The 16,284-nt window shown below is 39.1% G+C and overlaps 1 protein-coding gene and 1 pseudogene across 8 annotated transcripts in view; both read left to right on the forward strand.

The window, feature by feature from the left end:
- The window catches only part of RABGAP1L (RAB GTPase activating protein 1 like), a 758,000-nt gene that overhangs the window by 178,928 nt on the left and 562,788 nt on the right, over nt 1-16,284 (forward strand). The window lies entirely within an intron of this gene.
- On the forward strand, nt 1,470-14,165 carry LOC122476423 (annotated as a pseudogene).

The raw sequence follows: 16,284 nt of genomic DNA on the forward strand, positions 1-16,284 counted from the left end.
TAGGGGTTATTTTCAGATTACCTTGTCACCTTTCCAGACTCCTACATATTCTGAATTGCTCCTGCTTTTGAAACTTGGTGCTGCTTCATCTGTATTTCAAACTGGCTTTCTGTTTATTGACCTGAAGCTTGTATTTAGTTACTTGTAACCTGGATAGTATGTTACATGAAGGCACCAGATGGCAAATACAATATGATTTCCTTTAAGACACATGCCCAGGTAATTGTAAAAGACCAGACTCACAGTAAATATTACGTAAGCCTCACTCCTGGTTGTGCTTTTTATGTTCACTATAGTCTGCAGTTTTTGAATTTTGGATTGGTTCAAATGCTATCTAAAAAAAATTTCCTCATGGTTTAAATGATTGTTAGTGGCCTATTACTACTCCTAATCATAAATACAGAGCAAAATAGTCTCAAACTCCATTATTTTCTTCTAATTTCTTAACTCATAGTCTGATCAGAGAAAAGGCAATTACAAACAGCTGTTACCATAGAAACCAGTTTGCATATACAAAAATGAAAATTTTGTATATTTATTTATTTATTTATTTATTTATTTATTTATTTATTTATTTATTTATTTTTTTCAACGTTTATTTATTTTTGGGACAGAGAGAGACGGAGCATGAACGGGAGAGGGGCAGAGAGAGAGGGAGACACAGAATCGGAAACCGGCTCCAGGCTCTGAGCCATCAGCCCAGAGCCTGACGCGGGGCTCGAACTCACGGACCGCGAGATCGTGACCTGGCTGAAGTCGGACGCTTAACCGACTGCGCCACCCAGGCGCCCCGAAAATTTTGTATATTTAAATGAAGATAGGCGATTAGGAAAGAAATTAGTTTAGGAGAATGTGATGATCATATAGTACTTATGTGTGGCAAGAACCAGCTAAACAAGTGCTTCTCAAACTTTAAATGTGTATGTATGTTACCTGGAGATCTTGTGAAAATGAAGTCTTATTTCTTAGGTCTGGGGTGGGGCCTGATCTGCATTTCTAAACAGATGTCCTGTCAGACACCACTGCTTTTGGTTATACCACACTTTGAGTAGCTGGATTTAAATTGCCTGCTTATATTAATTCATTTAATCCTCATATCACCCTTATAAGGCCCATACTATTACTATATCCATCTTGCAGATGAGCAAAATATGTTCTGATAAAACATTCCTGGCATACTAGATACTATTTCTTTCATCATTGTATGTGTTGTATGTGTGAGAGAGAGAGAGAGAAGCAGAGGGATGGAGGGAGGAAAGGACTTTATAATATCATTTCATCTTCGGCATTTTAAATGATCTATGTCAACAAAATGATTAAAAATATATTTGATAAGGGAAGGTATTTAAGAGAAAGTGGAGGGAAAGGGTGTATTCATTTTCTATTGCTCCATAACAAGTTAGCAAAAAATTTAGTCACTTTAAACAACACACATTTATTATCCCACATTTTCCATGCATCAAGAGTCTATGCGTGGCTTAGCTGGCTTCTCTGTTCAGCGTCTCATGAATCCAAAGTTTCAGTCAGGACTTCAGCCTCATCTGAGGCTTGGGGTTCTCTTCAAAGCTCATGTGATTCTTGGCCGAATTCATTTTCTTGTAGCAGTAGAACTCATGGTGACTTCTTCTTCAAGGCCAACAGGAGAATCTCTGGACTCAAGGGAAAGCTTGAGCCTTCTTTTAGGCATTTACCGGATTAAGCCAGGCCCAGCTGGGATCATCTTGCTTTGATTATTTCAAAGTCAAACTGGTTGGGAACCTTATATCTGCAAAATCCCTTCACCTTTGCCTTATAACACACCTATTCATAGCCATCATATTTATAAGTTTTACCTACACTCAAGGCTAGGGATTATACAGGATGTGTACCCCAGGAGGCAAGACTGTTGGGGGCTGTCTTAGAGCTGCCTATCACAGAGAACTATGTAACAAAAATAAAGGAAACTTTTCATTTTCTTTCTTTCTTCTTCTTCTTATTTTTAAATTTTATTTCTTTATTTTTTAAAATTTACATCCAAATTAGTTAGCATATAGTGCAACAATGATTTCAGGAGTAGATTCCTTAGTGCCCCTTACCCATTTAGCCCATCTCCCCTCCCACAACCCCTCCAGCAACCCTCAGTTTGTTCTCCATATTTATGAGTCTCTTCTGTTTTGTCTCCCTCCCTGTTTTTTTTTTTTTTTTTAATTTTTTTTTTCAACGTTTATTTATTTTTGGGACAGAGAGAGACAGAGCATGAACGGGGGAGGGGCAGAGAGAGAGGGAGACACAGAATCGGAAACAGGCTCCAGGCTCCGAGCCATCAGCCCAGAGCCTGACGCGGGGCTCGAACTCACGGACTGCGAGATCGTGACCTGGCTGAAGTCGGACGCTTAACCGACTGCGCCACCCAGGCGCCCCTCCCTCCCTGTTTTTATATTATTTTTGTTTCTCTTCCCTTATGTTCATCTGTTTTGTCTCTTAAAGTCCTCATATGAGTGAAGTCCTATGATTTTTTCTTTCTCTGACTAATTTCACTTAGCATAATACCCTCCAGTTCCATCCACGTAGTTGCAAATGGCAAGATTTCGTTGATTGCCGAGTAATACTCTATTGTTTATATATATACCACATCTTCTTTATCCATTCATCCATCGATGGACATTTGGGCTCTTTCCATACTTTGGCTATTGTTGATAGTGCTGCTATAAACATGGGGGTGCATGTGTCCCTTCGAAACAGCACACCTGTATCCCGTGGATAAATGCCTAGTAGTGCCATTGCTGGGTGGTAGGATAGTTCTATTTTTAGGTTTTTGAGGAAACTCCGTACTGTTTTCCAGAGTGGCTGCACCAGCTTGCATTCCCAAGGAAACTTATCATTTTGAAGCACCTGTTAGGTAAAGCCACTTTTACGTACATGTTATCTTGCCACCATGACTATGGAAGATAAGTACTATTAATTCATTTTACATGTTTATATTTTCATTTCTCCTATTGGACTGGGTATTAGGATATAAAACATACAGTATTAGCTAAACAAAAAATTATCTAAACTCTCTTTAAAACAGTACATGATGAATTGCCAAATGAGTTGTAAGAGCATTGATTGGTGTAGGTTTCCAGTGTCTTTTTCAAGTTATTTCTATTACTTGTATAGCCCTCATCATCTCTGCCTGTTAAAGCTAGGGTTCAGCTATCAGCTTAAATGACATTTTCTTTATGATACTTCTTATCCCCAGTCAGAAGCGATCTGTTTTTCCATGAATATAGAATTCTATAATTTTGCTTATTTATCTTTTGATGACATTTATGATATTCTATGTTAAATTACAGTCACATGTGCCTTCTTTTCCCTACTTGACTGTAAATTCCTTCTGACAAGCTTGGATCTTTATTCATTCTGGATCTGTCCTCTGTCTATCAGAGAATTTCAACACAGTGGGTCACCAGTAAATGGTAGCTTTCATTCACTTTCAAGTGATTAAGTCAGGGGAAATGTGAGTGAGTTAGTAGGATTTGGAAGAGTAGAAAGTAAGAAGCCATAGCATTCTGGCATTTGTGAAAACCATAAGTATGGATGCATGCAGAATCTGCAGTGTATCTGTGAGACATGAGTAAGAGGTTAGAGAGACAGGTCGAGACCAGGCCTTGGAGGCCCTCATTGAAAACATTAACACAGCATTGACTTTCACTGTATGAAGCCATGAAGAATCATTGAGGGATTTTGAGCTAGGGCATGGAATGAGTCAGGATTTGAGTTAGGAAGATTAAGTGGGCAGTAAGCTATGCAAAATGCAGTTAGGAACAGTGGAGAGGAACCTGTGATTATATGTCTAATTTGAGGAGATAAAGCCTGAATCAGGGTGCTGATCCTGGAAATAGAAACTGACTGATTTCAGGGAAATAATTGACAGGAAAAGGTGATGAGTCAGACTTGTCTTTAATTGCCATCTTCAGAGGCTCAGTGCTGGGTTAGCTTGCCCTGGAAACAAGCATCTTTGTATATTAATTTTGTTCATTTATTTCGGGAATATTTTGTGTATCTACGTATTTTTAGCACTGCAATTTGTTCCTTAAAGGAACTTAGACTTCCTTTAAGGTTAATGTTTTATATGGGAATAAGCACTTAAAATCACTGCAGAAATTAAGTAACACTGTGAAACATCACAGTGTGTATTGCATTTGACCCAAATATAATCAAGTTCCAAATGTGTGGCTTAGATCCCAGGTCCTGTGAGATCGATAAAGATTGTCATTTGGGCTCTTGATGTTTCCCCCTGCAGATAACCATTGGTGTCTCAAACACCTGCAGTCTAACCATTGGATGCTTGAGTAGGATTCAGCCCCATATCAACTGAACTTCAGTGTTTGGTATTGATTTCCTCTCCTGTGATTCGTATTTCATTTAAAAGCCTAAAATACAAAATCATGGTTCTTAATTCATGATTATAGTCCGTTGAGTCTAATCTTATTCCACCTCAGTTGTACAGTAACCTTTATATGTTAAAATACAGCACCTCCAAAGAATGACAATCTAGCATTCAGTAGAAAGTAAACTACCGTCTCAAATTTCTGGGTTGCATGTCTTCTACCAAAAAAAAAAAAAAATTCTCATGCCATTTTAGACAGTAATTAATCTTTCAGTTTGAAAAAGAATACATTTTAATAATTTCTTGCAGCAATATTTTTGTGCCTGTCAAGTTTATTGTCCTGTCCTTAACTGGAATCTAGTATTTTTTTTTAAGTGATAAGATTCTTAAATTTGGTAGATTGAAATCTGATGTTATGATAATGATTTCTATTATATTTAAATTGTATAATATATAGCCTAGTCTTTTATGTGTCCTTTTATAAGTCCTTTTATAAGTCCTCACTTTTCATAAAATTGATTGTTTTTTTTAAATGTATTGGGCATTTGAAAAAATCATCTTTAATATTTTGAAGCAAATAGAAATGAATGGTTGCTCTGCAGGGGTCCTGGGTCTGGTGAACTATGGCCTACTAGCCAGAGCTGCCCTACAGTCGAGTTTTGTTGTTATGGGTTCTGAGCTAAGAATAGATTTTATACTTTTAAAGTATTGTAATAACCACAACCCTGCCCCTATGCCCTCCCCCCCCAAAATAAAGAAGTGGAAAGAGAAGAATAGAGCTGAAAATATTTACCATTTGGATCTTTACAGAAAAGTTGGTTAACTCTGATGGTCACAGCGTATTTGTAAATAGCTTTAAGTATGTTTTATGTAATTCCTAAAATTCTGTGGAGTGTACTGTTATTTCCATGCCTTCTCTGTGTATGGAGCATGGGGTCACTGTTTTAGCTAAAGTTACTTCTTGTTAGTTGCGTTTGTCACATAATAAATGCCAAAGGGCAATGTATTAGTGCTCCAAAGAAAACTCTTCTTATACACCTTTGCCACATGTAGTAAAATTGAAGTAAAGTTTTAGCGTTTTTCTAGTGAGAAGTATATAAAAAAATGAAATTAAAGATTTTTTTTTTTGCATTTTGAAATGACCTTAAGTGGGGCAACTCATATTTCATGCATGGACTTTGCTGTTAACAGAAAATATATTTGAAAGGAAATATGAGAAATAGCAAGAAAAAAAAAAGTGCGCTACCGTTACTGTTTCATCATATAGGTGTGATGGAAAGCCCATGCGTTCCTCATGCGGTTATCTCAGTGTGCCTAAACGCTTTGTTGGTATTGAAGTATATTTGCACTCCTTGGTTCTGTTGGCAAATCCCAAGTATTTACTTACTTCAAACTATCATAAATGGATAATCTGATAGAAAAAGTACCTCTTAATGTTATAAAAATATTTCTTATATTGTTATTTAAGTACTTTCAGGGAAGATTGATCTTCAGCATTAATATAGTGTATAATTTGGTTAGAAAATCAGTCTTTTTTTTAAAAATTTATTTATTTTGAGAGAGAGAGAGTGTGTGTGAGTGAGCTGGGGAGGTGCAGAAAGAGAAGGAGAGAGGAAATCCCAAGCCGGCTCCATGCTGTCAGCATAGAGCTCGACGTGGGGCTTGATCTCACAATCCAGGAGATCATGACTTGAGTAAAATCAAGAGTTGGATGCCCAACCGACTAAGCCACCCAGCTGCCCTGAAAATCAGTCTTAAAGACAATTTTACTCAAAAGATTTTTTAGAAATGTATTGTATGAACTTTAAGTTTTAACTTTATAGTAAGGATAAGATTGTGAATATGGTAAGTGTGAGTTGTGATTTTTTTTTTAATTTTTCATTTTTTTTTAATTGAACATTCATTTTTGAGAGACAGCGCAAGCAGGGGAGGGGCCAAAGAGAGGGAGACACAGAATCCGAAGCAGGCTCCAGGCTCTGAGCTGTCAGCACAGAGCCCGATGCGGGGCTCCAACTCACTGACCACAAGGTCATGACCTGAGCTGAAGTCACGCTCAACCGACTGAGCCACCCAGGCGCCCCTTGATATTTCTTTTTTAAGCAACATAATTACTGCATGACCTGAGTGAGGATTTTAGGTTTTGTTTTAATGAAATATATTTCAAGTGTTCAAGGATCTCACATATATACATGCAAAGCAATTATATTCTAAATAAAGGTGTACACTGGTACTTTTCTGGGGATGGGAAGCCTTAATTTAATCCTATAAATGTCTTTGTTGATAGTAGGGCTGATCTTTAAATGATAGATAAATGAACTTTGTACTTGAAGGGTCACTAAAATTAGCTAAATGCCATAGAGTATTTATAGAAATTTAACTTGCAATTATTATTTTTTTTTAAATTTTTTTTTTCAATGTTTATTTTTGGGACAGAGAGAGACAGAGCATGAATGGGGGAGGGGCAGAGAGAGAGGGAGACACAGAATCGGAAACAGGCTCCAGGCTCTGAGCCATCAGCCCAGAGCCTGACACGGGGCTCGAACTCCCGGACCGCGAGATCGTGACCTGGCTGAAGTCGGACGCTTAACCGACTGCGCCACCCAGGCGCCCCTGACTTGCAATTATTTTTGCAAATATTTTTGCAAATATTTTTACATGCAATTCTATTTTCCTAAGTGGTTCAAATAAAACCTGTGTTTGAACAGTTTGTCTAGATCCAGCATGTTAAGAGAGAGATAAGAATATTCACAATGGCTGCAACTTAATATGATATCAATAACATTTTAAATGGTAGCCTAATAAAGAGAGGAGAGTGGTTAGAAACAGTCTAGTGTTCTCAAAATAATTGTTATTGTTGACAAATGATGATTTAAATGTAAAAGAAAGACCCCAAGTAGATTTTCTCTGAGATAAAGTTCTTTCTAGCAAATGTTGTTGATGTTTGTCATTTTAATTGTAGTGACGACATGAATCATGTAAAATGGTTTTGACTGTTTTTGAAAATCATTTACTTAAATCTTTAAGACACTTAAATAAGTTAACAGAACTACTGAAAAATTGTCTGTGTAAAGCCAGTCACTGTTTTATGACTTGGGAAGATAAGCAACTTTGTATTACTTAGAAAACAAACAGAAGGGATGCCTGGGTGGTGCAGTCAGTTAAGTGTCCTGCTCTTGATCTCTGCTCAGGTCATGATCTCACGGTTCGGTTTGTGAGTTCAAACCCCGCATTGGGCTCTGTGCTGATGGTACTGAACCTGCTTGGGATTTTCTTTCCCTCTGCCCTCGCCCCACTGGTGTGTGTGCTCATGCACTCTCTTTCTCTCTCAAAATAAATAAATAAACTTAAAAAAATTTTTTTAAAGAAACCCCCAAAATACATGGAGCTTTCTTTCTCTTTTTTTATTGTTAAAAAATTAGAATAGATGTGAAATGGACTCTGACTGCCCACCAATTCTAATTCTCAGAAGGAATCTTTTAATGGTTCAGCTTTTTCTGAAAGGAATATTGTGTATATATCCTGTTTGGCAACTTGCTTTTCTTGTTAAACAGTCTATTTATGTATACTACGTTAAACTATTTCCCACTCATTTTAATTGCATAATATTCTGTGGCATGGATGTAGCCTAACTTACTTTTCCAGTTCTCTTTTTGAAGGTTCTACAATTTCTATTTTTCTTTTTCGCTGTTTCAAATATTTTGAAGAATAGTCTTCCTTGTATATATATGTGTGTGTATACACACACACACACACACACACACACACACACACACACCCCGTGAAGCAGAAATACAGATTAGTAGAAATTGCTGTGGTTTGTACAACCTGGCTTTCAATAGGTACTATTAAGTTGCTCTCTAGAAAGACTGCAGATATGTATTCCTTACAGTAGTGTATCTGAGCTCCCCCTTCTTCAAATTTTCACCCCAGGTATGTATAATCAGTCTTACAATGTTTACTATTCTCATTGGTGGTAAATAGCATCTCATTCTCTTTACATTTCCCTGATTACAAGTAAGGCTGAGCATATTTTGTATATGTTTATTAGGTTTTAATTAATAAAAATTAATTAAGTTTTAATTTTGTAAGCACCTCCATGATAGTTAAACTTCACATAAACTGCTTTTCCTGTCAGAGATTTAATATTTCACAATACTTACAGTCAAATTCTAAAAATCTCATTTGGTTTATATATTTGCCAGCATAGTAGTCTCAGGAGAAGTTGGGAAGAAAGCATGATTTTTGTAGCATGGGGGAAGAGTCATGAAACACTGTTCATTTGGACTCAGTCTTTGGGATTTTTATCTGTTGAGTGGTGTATATTGTCTTGGGATTCCAGCATACCTTGGTTATACAAATCAAAAGTACTAGGAAATCCAGAAATAATCCTTCCTATTTGATGGGTGGGGATTTTCTCTTCCCCTCAGATTCTCTCCCTCCCTCTCAGAAGTTTACTGGGTACCTGCTCTTTCAGCATTGTGGTCACTTAGGACGGCTTCATTTTTGATCAGCATCTGCTTCACTTGGTGTGGTGATAGTAAATCGAATCAAAATATATTTGTGTTAGATGAAAACATCTTAATCATGCTTCAGCTGGCTGAAGAAATGTAAATATTCTGGAGGATGGTCGCTAGTGAAATCTGGAGACCATACAGTAGTGGTCAGTAGTGTTAAGGTATAGAAGGTGCCTAAAAACATATAGTACTTGAGACTTATTTTTGTGATAGTCCCTGGAGACTGCTTCCATGATGTAATAATAGCAATAATAGGACTTAACCTTTATTAGACATTTATACATGCCTGAGAGTATTATCAGCATGTTTGGATGTTCTCCATATTGTGAAGTCAGCCCTTTCTGGCATCTGGACTTTTATTGCCGTAAGTAGTAGTAGGTGGTCTATAGTTGTGCAAAGCCTGCTTCAGAGACCTTGTGTCTTAGGAGGGTTTGTGTAGCCACTATACCCGCTTTTGCTGCCAATTTAATGATTAGGATTCAGACTAAAATACTGTAGTGACCACCTGGGTGTGATCATTCACACACCCTGACGATATTGATACAGCTGCATGTTTTCAGTGAATCTTTGAATTAGAAGAGATCCTAGGGTCATCCACTGCCTCCCCTCTCCTAAAGTAGAATTCCCTTAATGCTTGGCAGGAGGGACCTCCCCCATGCTTGTGGGTGAGAGACCTCCCACAGAGGTCTCTGTGGGAACAGGTTGAGTCACAGATTCGCAAGGCAGTTAATTCCACTTTCTAGTTAACAATAATGGGAAATATGTATGAAGAAACTATGTGAATTATATTTAATTATAATACCAGCCTTATAAGTTAGTTTTTTTCACATTTATTTATTTTTGAGAGACAGAGCAAGACAGAGCATGAGTGGGCGAGGGGTGGGGGTAGGCACAGAATACGAATCAAGCACCAGGCTCTGAGCTGTCAGCACAGAGCTCGACACGTAGCTCGAACTCATGGACCGTGAGATCATGACCTGAGCCGAAGTCAGACACTTAACCCACTAAGCCACCCAGGCACCCCATAAGGTAGTTTTTTTAATCAAAAATTTTATTATAGAAAAGTTGAAGATAGAGAGGTAAAGCAGTTTGCCCAGGGTCACACAGTGTGTGAATATTTTTCTTGCTAATATATTTCCTTTCTTTTTCATGCTTAGACCTTGCTTAAATTTCCCTTTTCCTCCACAGGCACTGCCCCATTATAAGTGAAGGCAGAGTATGACAGAATCACATTGTTTATCAGCCTTGTGCTGGGGTTTGGGATGAAGCCAGAAAGCTGATGACAACTGTGACTCCCAGTATGTGTCTCTGGGCAGGGCTTGGGGACATAGGTGTCTGAGGAGAAGACTTGAGGAGAAACCTGCTAGTTGGTGGGTTCTCTTTATTCAGTCTGTTACAGTCAGGAAGTTTTTGATAACCTCAAATAATTAAAATATTTAAATTTTGGAGACTGGCAACAAGTTAGGCATTATATGTTTTGCTCAGAAGATGTACTCAATAAATGTTATTTGAATTTATTTATACTGAACTATCTCATTCATAGTTCTGGAGACTGAGCCCCTGAGATAAAGTGACAGTGTCAGGACCAGAATCTAGGCTCCTGATTACTTTAAAATTGTATTCTGTGAACAATTAACTCCTTTAACTGAACCAAGACTGAGAGCTCATTAACTATTTGCAGAAAGATTGTACAAGTAATTCATATACCATTCCTGTAGCAGTAGTCAGTATTAGGAAGAAGAGGGCTTAATTTTTCACTTGGAGAAATGATGACTCTTGTCACACTAGGGGGATGTGGTGTTCCAATGATTTGAATATGGCATTGGGAGTTGAATGACTCAGATCTCTTATAACTACAGGAAGAAGGCTGAGCTTTCTGAAAACTTAGTGCTTAAAATATCACACTGGCTTTAATTTTGGGGCTGGAGTAAATATTTGTAAAATGTATGTCAGCAGAAGGGCTACACAGTATCCTACTGTCACTATTTTCATGATACTGTAAGTAGAGACAGGCAAATTAGTTAATAAAAATTCTAAGTGGTACTCATTTGAGCATACTAAAATATTTTGAGGGTTTTTTTTAAATACAGAAAGTTTGTTATAAAAAAACCCAGAAATTGGCTTTAGATAATTAGAGATTTAATTTATCCTTTCTCTTTGTATCAAAACCACAGACAAATTTTGCAGCAGAGAAATAAGGGTTTTAGATCTTACAAGTCTCTTCAGAATTACTTGCTTTTTGTATTTACCTTCCTTTCTACAACTGTCATGACTCTCTAGTGCTGGTTTTCTTTTGCTTCTACCGTTCTGTGGCTTTGCTTGTCCACTTACCCTCCCTTTCCAGATCCTTTTTTCCATCCTTCTTACATTCAATTATATTTAAAGCCTGTTATAGACAAAGCACTGTACTAAATGCTTAGAACCAGGACCTGTCTTCAAGGAGCTTGCAGTCTAGAGGTAGAAAGAGATATGTGTATGATAAATCAAGATAGAGGAGTTAAGATGGTGGATTAATAGGAGGACCCTAGGCTTGTCTCAGCTCTCCAACACAGCTAGATAAATATAAAATCATTCTTAATACCCAAGAAATTGACCTGAGGACTAACAGAACAAACTGCACAACTAGAGGGAGGGAAGAGGCCACATTGTGTAAGGTAGGATGTGTGGAGATGAGATTTGGGGATTTGAGAAATGGATTGCAGGTGTTGCAGAGGGGAGGGAACCTTGGTTACAGATAGAGGCGAGAGAGAGAGAGAGAGAGAGAGAGAGAGAGAGAGAGAGAGAGAGAGGAGGGCACAGGGAATGCACAGGGAAATACTTTTCCAAAGCAATTGACTGGAAAAACAAGAGGTGCTGAGTTTTGTGAGTTTTTACATCCAGGGGGGCTCAAAGACTGGAGTTTTAGAGGTCCGTGGTGTGGCTGGTGTGGAGCCCTGAGGACGCTGCTCTGTGGAAGAAAGAGGGCAAAGAGCCTAGGGGCAGATGGCACAATCTGAGGATCCCCTGGGACACTCTGGGAGAGACAGTTCCCCTTTCTGGAGTGCATCTGGGAGAGGTGGCATTGCCTCTCCGGGGACAAAAGAGCCCTTGAGCACCATTAACCGCCCCCCCCTCCCCCAGCCCCTCAGCATAGGTGCAGAGACACCTGCTGAGGGTGGCTAACCTGGACACCGGCTCTTTGCTACTCTTCACTCCAAACTCCACGCCCCTGTGTTTTGGTGTGACTGCCCTTCTGGGACAAATCTTCATTAGTCCCAGCATAGTGAAACCCTCTGCTGGAGGACCAGTGCAGGTCCATGCCATGCTGGGTCCTTAAAGATTGGAGTTTTTAAGCCAGCTGGCTGCTTGGGATAGAACATGGGTGTACTACACTGTTGGACAGGCAGGTGAACTAGACACAGGGTGAAGACAGGGATCTGAGGGATGCCTGGGACATAGGAAGGGAGATTGCTCTTCTGGGAGGGCTTCTCGGATAGCAGGGGCACAAACTCCCCTCTCGGGATGAGGAAGGGGTCTGGCACCATTCCCCCCCACCATCCCCCGCCTCTCAACATAAAATAACTTGAGTAAGCAGCACAGTGCCAACACTGGCAACTTAAGTCACTTATACCAAGCCCTGCCCCCTTGTGCTCTGCATGTGCTGCTTTTCTTGGGCACGTGCAGTGGGCCTCTCCCAGAGAAGACCAGCACAGACCCCTGCACACACCATGTCTACTGACCAGAGAGTTCTTCAAAGCTTCAGCTCTAGTGGAAATAGCATCAGGTCATTTTTAACATAGCACACCTGGTTAAACTCAGCACACTCTGGCCAAAATCCAAACACTTCCTACTAGAGACAAGGAGAAACTATAGAGGACTGACGTGAAGGAAGGAACAGCCAAAACACAGCAGCAGAATGCACACCACATATACCAGGCATACCTCCTGAAGTGGTAGGCCCTGGAAAGTATATGACCTTTTCTTTATAAAGCCGTTTCTCTCAGGAGCAGGAAACATAATGGAAAGGTCTTGTCCAGGAATCTAATCAAAACAGATATAAGTAATATGCCTCATCCAGAATGTAAAACCTCAATCATAAGGATACTAGCTGGGCTTGAGAAAAGCATAGAGGACACCAGGGGAGTCCCTTATCTCATAGATAAAAGACCTAAAAAGTAGGTGAAAATGAAAAAATGCAATAACAGATTTGAAACTAACTGGATGTAATGACCACAAGGAAGGAAGAAGCAGAGCAATGAATAAATGATATAGAAGATAAAGCTATGAAAAATAATGAAGCCGAAAAGAAGAGGTTAAGATAATTTTTGGATCACAACTATAGACTTAGGGAACTCAGTGACTCCATAAAGTGTAATAACATTTGGATCATAGGAGTCCCAGGAGAAGAAGAAGAGAGGGAAAGAGGGACAGAAGGTTTATTTGAGAAAATTATAGCTGAAAGCTTCCCCTAATCTGGGGAAGTAAACAGACATCGAAATCCAGGGGGCACAGAGAACTCCCATCAAAATCAACAAAATCAAGCCAACATAAAGACATATCATAGTTAAATTTGCAAAATATAAAGAAAAAAATCCTAAGAGCAGCAAGAGAAAAAGGGGTCCCTAACTTATAAGGAAAGACAAAGTTAGCAGATTTCCACAGAAACTTGGCAGGTCAGAAGGGAATGGCATGATATATTCAGTGTGCTGAGTGGGAAAAATATGCAGCCCCAACCAGAGTGACCTGATTGAACAGGACGCTGAGATGCTTTATGGATTGATCCATGCCCACTATATCTTCACCAATCATGGTATTCCCCAGATGTTGGAAGAGTACCAGCAAGGAGACTTCGGCTACTGTTTCCGTGTGTACTGTGAGAACCAGCCAATGCTTCCCATCAGCCTTTTGGACATTCCAGATGAGGCCATGGTGAAGCTCCTTGCCCCAAGTGCATGGACATGTACACACCCAAGTCATCACGGCACCATCACATGGACAGTGCCTACTTCAGCACCGATTTCCCTCACATGTGCTTCATGGTGCACCCCAAGTACTGGACAAAGTGGCCTGCCAACCAGTTTGTGCCCAGGCTCTAACAGTTTCAAGATCCATCCAATGGCCTACCAGCTGCAGCTCCAAGCTTCCAACAACTTCAAGAGCCCAGTCCAGATTATTTGCTGATTCCTCACCCCACCTGTCCTTTAGCCTTTAACATTTCCATTCCTTTGCTGCCACCCCTTCAGGAACTCTTTATGGTTTTTAGTTTAAATTAAGAGGATCATTATTGTGGTGGGAATATGAAGTAAAGTGGAAGAAAAGGCAAAAACCCACGAACAAAAAAACAATGCTAAGCTAAGAACACTGTACCAGCAAGGCTGTAATTCAGAATTAAAGGAGACATAGTTTCCTAGATAGACAAAAACTAAAGGAGTTGGTGACCACTAAACCAGCCCTGCAAGAAATATTGAAGGGGACTCTTTGGGAAAGAAAGACCAAAAGCAACAAAGACTAGAAAGGAACAGAGAAAATCTTCAGTAACTGACAAAACAAGCAATAAAATGGTACTAAATTCATATATATAAATTACTCTGAATGTAAATGGACTAAATGCTCCAATCAAAAGACATAAGTTGTCAGAATGGATAAAAAAACCAAGACCCACCATCCAAATGCTACCTACAAGAGACTCATTTTAGACTTAAAGACACCTGCAGATTGAAAGTGATGGCATGGAGAACGATTTGTCATGCTAATGGACATCAAAAGAAAGCAGGAGTAGCCATACTTATATCAGACAATGTAGATTTTAATGTTTATTTAGTTTTGAGAGAGAGAGAGAGAGAGAGAGAGAGAGAGAGAGAGAGAGAGAGGACAAGAAAGGGAGAGGCAGAGAGGGAGACACAGAATTGGAAGCAGGCTCCAGGCTCTGAGCTGTCAGCACAGAGCCCAACGTGGGGCTCGAATCACGAACTGTGAGTTGAAGTCAGATGTTTGAGCCACTCAGGCGCCCCAGATAATGTAGATTTTAAACCAAAGACTGTAACAAATAAAGAAGGGCACTTTATCATAATAAAGGGGTCTATCCAACAAGATGATGTAACAGTTGTAAATATTTATGCCCCAAAGCACATAGATCAATTAATAACAAACATGAAAGAACCCATTGACAATAATACAATAATAGTAGGGGACTTCAAAACATCCCACTTACATCAATGGATAGATCATCCAAGCAGAAAATCAACAAGGAAACAGTGGCTTTGAATGACACATTGGACCAGATAGACTTAACAGATATATTCAGAACATTTCATCCTAAATCAACAGAATGTACATTCTTTTTGTGTGTACATTTGAAAAGATGTTCTCCGGAATAGATCACATACTGGGTCACAAATCAGGCCTCAGCAAGTACAAAAAGATTGAGATCATACATGTGTATTTTCTGACCACAATGCTATGAAACTTGAAGCCAACCACAAGAAAAAATTTGGAAAGACCACAAATACAAGGAGGTTAAAGAACATTCTACTAAAGGATTAATGCGTCAACCAGAAAATGAAAGAAGAAATTTACAAAATACATGGAAACAAATGATAATGAAAACACTATGGTCCAAAACCTTTGGGATGCAGTAAAAGTGGTGATAAGAGGCAATACGCAGCCATCCAGGCCTACGTCAAGAAGCAAGAAAAATCTCAGGTATACAACTTAACCTTACACCTAAAGGAGCTAGAAAAAGGACAACAAATGAAACCTAAAGCCAGCGGAAGAAGGGACATAATAAATATCAGAGCAGAAATAAAGGATACAGAAACAAACAAACAAGCAAAAAACCTCCAGTAGAACAGATCAATGAGGGGCACTAGGGTGGCTCAGTTGGTTAAGTGTCTGACTTGATTTTGGCTTGGGTCATGATCTCACTGTTGTGAGATTGAGGTCTGTGTTGGGTTCTGTGTGGAGCCTGCTTTAGATTCTCTCTCTCTCTTCCCCCCCCCCCCACGTCTTCCATCCCTCTCCCCAGCCTCAAAAACTATCTCTCTCTCTATCTCTCTCTATATATCTATATAATAGAACAGATCAATGAAACCAGGAGATGGTTCTTTGAAGTAATTAATGAAATTGATAAACCCTTAGCCAGACTTATAAAAAATAAAAGATAAAGGACTCAAAATCACTAATGAGAGAAGAGAGATCACAACCAACACCACAGATGTAAAAATAATTAGAATATTATGAAAAATTATATGCCAACAAATTGGGTAATCTGGAAGAAATGGATAAATTCCTAGAAACATAAACTATCAAAACTGGAACAGGAATAAAGAAAACTTGAACAGACTGATAACCAGCAAAGAAATTGAATCAATAATAAAAAAAATCTCCCAACAACAAAAGTCCAGGGCCAGATGGCTTCCCATGGGAATTCTACCAAACATT

Source organism: Prionailurus bengalensis, chromosome E4 (genome assembly GCF_016509475.1).
Source record: "Prionailurus bengalensis isolate Pbe53 chromosome E4, Fcat_Pben_1.1_paternal_pri, whole genome shotgun sequence".
In the NCBI taxonomy this organism is placed as follows: Eukaryota; Metazoa; Chordata; class Mammalia; order Carnivora; family Felidae; genus Prionailurus; species Prionailurus bengalensis.